Raw genomic sequence first — 7,465 nt, forward strand, 5'->3', positions numbered from 1 at the left:
AGCCTAGTCGGCTAATTTTCAGCTGAAGTCCCCGGCCAGTTGCAACATGGCATCCTGAAAAGTAACGTCATTAGTTAAAATAAAACATTTCAATATTCTAAGAACACGTGGCTGAGACAAGGTACCCCAACATCACAATTGACAAAAAACACAAGTAAGCAAGCTGAGGTGATTGCAAGTGGCTACAACAAACACCACAAACACACTTATGGGAGCAGCGACATTTCAAGCACATAAAAGCCACAGGACAATTACAGGCCACACAACATTAAGCACTTACAAACAGCAATACATTAAACAAACCAAAACATACAAAAAAGGCATTATGGGGAGGCAGCACAGAGAGGGATTAATGAGGACAAGTATAGTTCTGTGTCAGCCAGGCTTTCATGTGTGTTGTGAAGGTGGAGTATGTACTGTATGTCTTTGAGTTGGTTGGGTAGTGAGTTCCAGTTTTCTATTGCTATCACTGAGAAGGATTGTTTACTGAAGGTGCTTTTCCTGAATGGAACTATAAGGTCGCCACGAGAGGTGCTTCTGGTGGGCCGTAAGCTGTGGTCACGCTGGTTTATGAAAGAGTTAAGCGGGTGAGGAGCTTTGTTGTGTATAATTTTATAGATAAGACAGATGTTTTTGTATTTGATGGTGTCTTCCCAGCTAAGGTATTTACATTGGTCTAAGATGGTACAGTAGTGTGTGCTGTTGGGCTTCTGGTCTATGACCTTAAGGGTCCGCTTGTATAGGGTGGCTAATGGCTTTAGGGAAGTGCTGTATGCATGGCCCCAGCTTGTCAAACAATATGTGAGGTGCGACATAATTGATGCGTCCATATATAGTTTTGACATGACATGAATACCGTATTTTCCGCACTATAAGGCGCACCGGATTATAAGGCGCACCTTCAATGAATGGCCTATTTTAGAATTGTTTTCATATACAAGGCGCACCGGATTATAAGGCGCACTGTCGTTTTTTTTTTTTGACTGGGGTTGCGTTATGCATCCACTAGATGGAGCTGTGCTAAAGGGAATGTCAACACAACAGTCAAATAAAGTCACACTTTATTAAGCGTTCTTAAACGTTGTTCAACGTTCAAACGTTGTTCAAACGTTAATGTGCATATTAACAATATTAACAATATTAACAATAACATATTAACAATATTAACAATATCTCCCAAACAATATAACAAGTTCACTCTTCTCCCAAACGTGGAGGGGAACGTTTCTTTGTCTTTGTAGACCTCAAGCTTCACATTCCAAAGGCATGGGTGTTCTACAATGACATGGAGACATAACAATATTAACAATAACATATTAACAATATTAACAATATCTCCCAAACAATATAACAAGTTCACTCTTCTCCCAAACGTGGAGGGGAACGTTTCTTTGTCTTTGTAGACCTCAAGCTTCACATTCCAAAGGCATGGGTGTTCTACAATGACATGGAGACATAACAATATTAACAATAACATATTAACAATATTAACAATATCTCCCAAACAATATAACAAGTTCACTCTTCTCCCAAACGTGGAGGGGAACGTTTCTTTGTCTTTGTAGACCTCAAGCTTCACATTCCAAAGGCATGGGTGTTCTACAATGACATGGAGACAGAGGGATGAGATGTTCATTAATTCAATTCAGTCAAACATTCAAACTTTATTTCAGTAAACACGTAGTAAAAGAAACAGTCTGATACCACTAAATCAAACGTTAGTGCATAACTCAACATTGTTCAGTTATGTATAACACGTAAAGCTCACTTTTTCAGTTCATTCGTCTTCCACGAATCCCTTGAATTCTTCTTCTTCAGTGTCCGAATTGAACAGTTGGGCGAGTACGGGATCCAATATGCCCTGCTCCCTCTCGTCATTATCTGAGTCAGTGTCGCTGCTGTTGAATGAATGAATGAATGAATGAATGGTCTTTATTGTCATTGCTATAGTACAGGTACCAAACAACGAAATTTGGGAGGCGGGGCTCCCCTGGTGCTAGGAAAGAAAAAAAAACAAGAAGGGAAAGGAGCTGGTTTACATAAATAAAGGCTATGTACACTATCCACTATACTATACTATACCTGTTGCCTGGCAGTTCAGTGATTATTCCTGCCTTCGTGAAAGCTCGGACCACAGTTGAGACTGATATATCAGCCCAGGCATCCACGATCCATTGGCAGATAGTGGCATAAGTCGCCTGGCGCTGTCTCCCCGTCTTGGTGAACGTGTGTTCGCCTTTTTTGATTGATTGAAAACTTTATTAGAAGATTTGCAGAAGTAGGTACATGAAAATACATATTACATACAAGGTCATCTAACAGGATAAAAACCCAAGAATTGATTCTCAATTCATCGTTACCTTCTGTCATCCACTGCTCCCACGCAGCTCGCAGTCTAGCTTTGAACGCCCTGTTTACACCAATATCTAGCGGCTGGAGTTCTTTAGTTAATCCACCCGGAATGACGGCAAGCTCCGAATTAGTTTGCTTCACTTGTTTTTTGACAGCATCGGTGATATGGGCGCGCATGGAGTCGTAGATCAATAGAGACGGAGCTGTGTGGAAAAAGCCACCCGGTCTCTTGACGTAAATTTCTCTCAGCCACTCGCTCATCTTTTCCTCATCCATCCATCCCTTCGGGTTAACTTTGATGACGACGCCGGCTGGAAAGTTTTCTTTTGGCAAGGTCTTCCTCTTGAAAATAACCATGGGTGGAAGTTTCTGGCCATTAGCCTGGCAGGCGAGAACTACAGTAAAGGATGACTTCTCATTCCCTGTGGTGCGTATAGACACCGTACTGGTTCCCGTTTTCTCCACAGTGCGGTTCACAGGAATATCAAAGGTGAGTGGAACCTGATGAGAGATGAGATGAGATGAGATAACGTTTATTGCCATTTATGCATACACATTAAGCATACACATATAGGAATTTGATTTGGCGTTACAGTAATAGCATTTCTAAATGCAATGCAAACAAAACAACACAGGTCCATATCAACCTCGTCCATGTTGGTGATGTGCTCTGGCAGGATCTTCTTTTCAGTGATCTTCTTTTCGCAGTATGCGCGGAAAGTGACCAGCTTTTCTTTATAATCGTTTGGCAGTTGCTGCGAGACGCTAGTTCTTGCGCGGATGGAGAGTTTACGTCTTTTCATAAATCGAAAGCACCAAGAAGGACCCCCTCGAAAATCCTCGATGTTCATGTCCCGTGCTAGCGCTGTTGCCTTCATTCGAACTGTGACTGTAGAGACGCTTCTACTTGCTGCTCTCTGTTCAATAACCCACTGTTCGAGTTGGTCCTCTAACTGTGGCCATCTCGCTTTGTTCCCTCGGAAACTTTGCTTAGTCTTCTTTACTTGGCGCAGGTCATCTTCTTGCTTCCTCCACTTCCGTACCATTGATTCATTAATGTTGAATTCCCTCGCTGCTGCTCTATTCCCATTTTCTACTGCGTGACTGACAGCTTTGAGCTTGAACTCTGCGTCGTAAGCGTGTCTCTTGACAGGAGCCATTTTGTCGTCTTCTTTATTGGTGTGGGACTGTGAGTAAGCACCGGTGTTTACTGATTACCGTAATGCTGCAAGCGGTGCGGCTTTGCAGTTTACCAGTCGTACTGAAACATTTTATTATTATTAAAAAAAAAATATTGGTCATGTAATTTTTACATTTTGATCCATATATAAGGCGCACCGGATTATAAGGCGCACTGTCGTTTTTTTTTTTTTTTTTTGACTTTTAAGTGCGCCTTATAGTGCGGAAAATACGGTACTTGCTTTTGAGGAATGAACTATCCATTTTCAGCAAGTGACATGCTTTTGCAGGTTATCAACTAGGTTTTGCAGTTTGTACTAATTGTTTTGAGAAATGCACTAACTGTTGTGCAAATGTTAATAGTGATGTGAGAAATGCACCAAAGTGACTGAGAAAAACTTTCCACCACTAGATAGCGCAAGGATGTAGCAATTCACTGAGGTAACTTTGGAGTTTGAACAGCCAACAGAGATAGAGATTGTTTATAATTACATGTAAGGGTATTTATTTGATATCATTTGACATCTAAGTTTAGCACTGTTTAACACTAAAGATTAGGCTACACAACAGAGAGAGAGAGAGAGAGATAGAGATAGATAGATAGATAGATAGAGGTAGAGCTATATAGAGAGATAGATAGATAGATAGATAGATAGATAGATAGATAGATAGATAGATAGATAGATAGAGAAAGAGATAGATAGATAGATAGATTGGTTACATAGAAATGTAGTCGATGTAAGTGAGATTAGAATATTAATTCTGTATCAGTTGTAATTATGGTATAGGCCTACTGGTATATTGTTATTGCGTAATCACATCTCAACTCCATAAATGGAAACACTGGCTTTTGTATGTCTATCCACTCACACCACCCCCATATTGTTTGGTCCATGTGGTCCCCTATGCTAAGAAATGGTGTGTGAGTGTGTGTGTGGTTTTGGCTGTAAGTTCCTCTGCCATCAGTTTATAGGTCATTGAATGTTGTCATTCTTCCTCTTGTACAACGTACAGCACAGAGAACCACAACAAGCTATGTTCTCTATTCTTGGCACACCTATGTTGTCTAAATGACACGTGACAGTATGTGTCTATCTCTGTCTGAAATGATAGACTCCTAAGTGCCTATTTCTCTGCTGCTTTTTTTAGCACCTCATTTCAAACTCTAACCTCTCCCAGGAAAGCGTAAAATGCAATATGCAAAAACGAGTGCCTGACTGCTTGTATAATATTGTATACTATCCGTGACAGACTGATTGTGAACCCAGGTCTCCTGCACGCCACAAGACGTATAGCCTGGTGAGGGGAAGACCGGCCAATTGCTTATTATCGCCAAACATGGTTAACTGAACTGCCTCAGTTTCGCCATCCTGTGTGGTTGATGTTTGGTTGGCAGCATGGAGATAATAACTGAGGCTTAGCACAGAGGCACTGGTGTACTTATCTAAACAGCCATTAAACTAACAGCCACTCATATATTCAAATGCCATCTTACCAGCAAAGAACAGGCCTCAGCTGCTCTGGGAGGTGATATGATGGGTGTGTCTCAATAGTCTGTCCTCTATTCCTTCCTTGCCTCCTTCTCAAAACACATTGGTCCCCCCTATGGGCTAAACCCCCTAATCAGCTAATCATTCCAAGTGAAAACAAAACATGGTGCAGCAGCTTTTAGTCACTCTGCCCAAAGCCTAAAAATACTTCAATCTAAGCTAAAAACCTTTTTTTGCAACAGTTGTGATTAAACACAAACACTTCCATCCATGTATTTTTATTCATTTCTCATTCATTATCTTATTAAATGTTTAACTATCTATCTATCTATATCTACTGTATATATTCTATCATTTTACCTGTATTTTTAAATCTGTTTACTATTCTCCTCTTTATGTATCTTTTTATTTTAATGCTGTATGTAAAGCACTTTGAATTGTCTCTGTATGAGATGTGCTATACAAATAAACGTACCTTACCTTGCCTTGCCTATGTAATTCTCCTCCTATGTTTTTGAGAGGTTGTATTGTTTTGTTGAGGATGAATGCAATAGGTGATAATGTCTCCATTCCATTAATAGTTTGACATTTAGGCCACATCCACACGGAGACAGAACCAATCTTTTTCTTTTTCATTTAAAAAAACGTTTCCGTAAACACCAAAAACAGAGAAGAAGAATGGAGCATGCACAAAACTTTTGCGATGAACAATCACACAAAGAATAACAATGGCGGAAAATACAAGAATTATTGAATATAATTCAATAATATAATAATTCAATATGGAAGAACATGTTGTAGCTGTTCTCCATGTCCATTTGTTGCTGACGGCGGTAGTAGAGGAGCAGTACATTGGGCTGCAAAAGCCCAATCAAGCTCAATAGCTTCTGCAGCATGAACGCAACAACCCTGTAAGGCGCCGTTGTTGTTGTTGTTGTTGTTGGCTGGGTTAGCGCATGCGGGTTAAGGGAGAGGTGGGGCTATGGCGTCATTGGTTCAGGAAAGATGCGTATGGCTTGTAAAGAAAGAAATGCAAGGGTGGCGTCTTCAGATTTGTTCACTCTGGGACCCGGTTTCAAAAAATAGCGTCTTCAGGCTCCCAGAACGCGGTTCCGTGTGGACGAAACGGTCAAACAATAAAAAAACGTTGGCAGATACACCCAAATTCGTCTCCGTGTGGACATGGCCTTAGTTCTTGCACAGCATCACATGGGTAATCTGTCCTGTTCTCCCCACGAGAGTTCAACCGTAGGTCAAGAAGATATTCACTTCTGCTTATCATATTGCAACATGAATCACATTGTGTTTTTCATTCTGTTATTCATACAGTCTTAAGCAATCATCAGTCACATTATTATTGCATTAAAAAAATGCATTTCTCACACATGGAGACAAGATGATGATTGATGGTAAACACATGAGCCGTCAGATGACTGAGATGCTCATAGATGTTGACCAGGTATCATGTGGTGATGATTTGCAGCAGGGTCGAACTGGAACTGGAAAATATGTGTGGTCAGTGACAGACGCAGGTTGGCAAAGTGCAGCGAGACAGGAAGTGGTGAGGCCTGCAGAGCAGAGATGAGAGCAGATGACAGCTCATGGGGGAAACAGACCCTTGTTCTGGCAGATAACAACCACATATGCCAAGTGTCAAACACCAAATAACATATTCAATGAAGGTGTTAAAGCACGCATGGTAGAGATTTTACTTGATAAAGTTGCACATTTTGAGGACATGGCTTGTGCTTTATAAATAATAGTAATAATAATGACCTTTATTCGTATAGCACTTTTCCTGAACGCGTTGCAGCTCAAAGTGCTCCCCAACAGACACTCATGTCATAGAGACTTCATAGAGAAGGCCCGGGAGATGAAACAACGCTTCCTAGAAAGGGGTTATTCTACTCAGTGTAGATGAGGCTTACCATACTGCTCTATCTACACCTAGATCTGCCCTATTGGAAAAAAGTGTCAAAAAAGAAAAACATTATTCTGTGTCTTGTATCATCTTGCCTCACATTGTTAAGAACACTATCCTGAAATAATGGCATATCTTGACTACAGATCCAGCCCTCACCCAACATTTTACGGATCCACCTCTTTTTGTTTCCAAAAGAGGACCTAACCTGCGGAATAAATTGGTTAGAGCCAACATATTGTTTCACCCTAAACAGACCCTTCTGGCTCCCCTTAAACAGGGAAACTACAACTGTACCCAGTGCCACATTACTTGAAAACTTAAAAACCAATTTTAGACATCGTAGAACGGGGGAAATAATTCCAGTAAGGGGAGTAATCACATGTAACACAAAACATGTCTTTAAAATGCCCATGTGATCAAATCTATATTGGATCAAACCCCCCGTCCCCTCAAACAAAGAATCAGTGAACACAAAAGTTCCATAAGACGAAAAGATGTGAACTGCCCCGTAGCCTGTCAT

The sequence above is a fragment of the Nansenia antarctica genome, assembly GCF_963989245.1.
Source record: "Nansenia antarctica genome assembly, chromosome: 6".
NCBI classification, from domain to species: Eukaryota; Metazoa; Chordata; class Actinopteri; order Argentiniformes; family Microstomatidae; genus Nansenia; species Nansenia antarctica.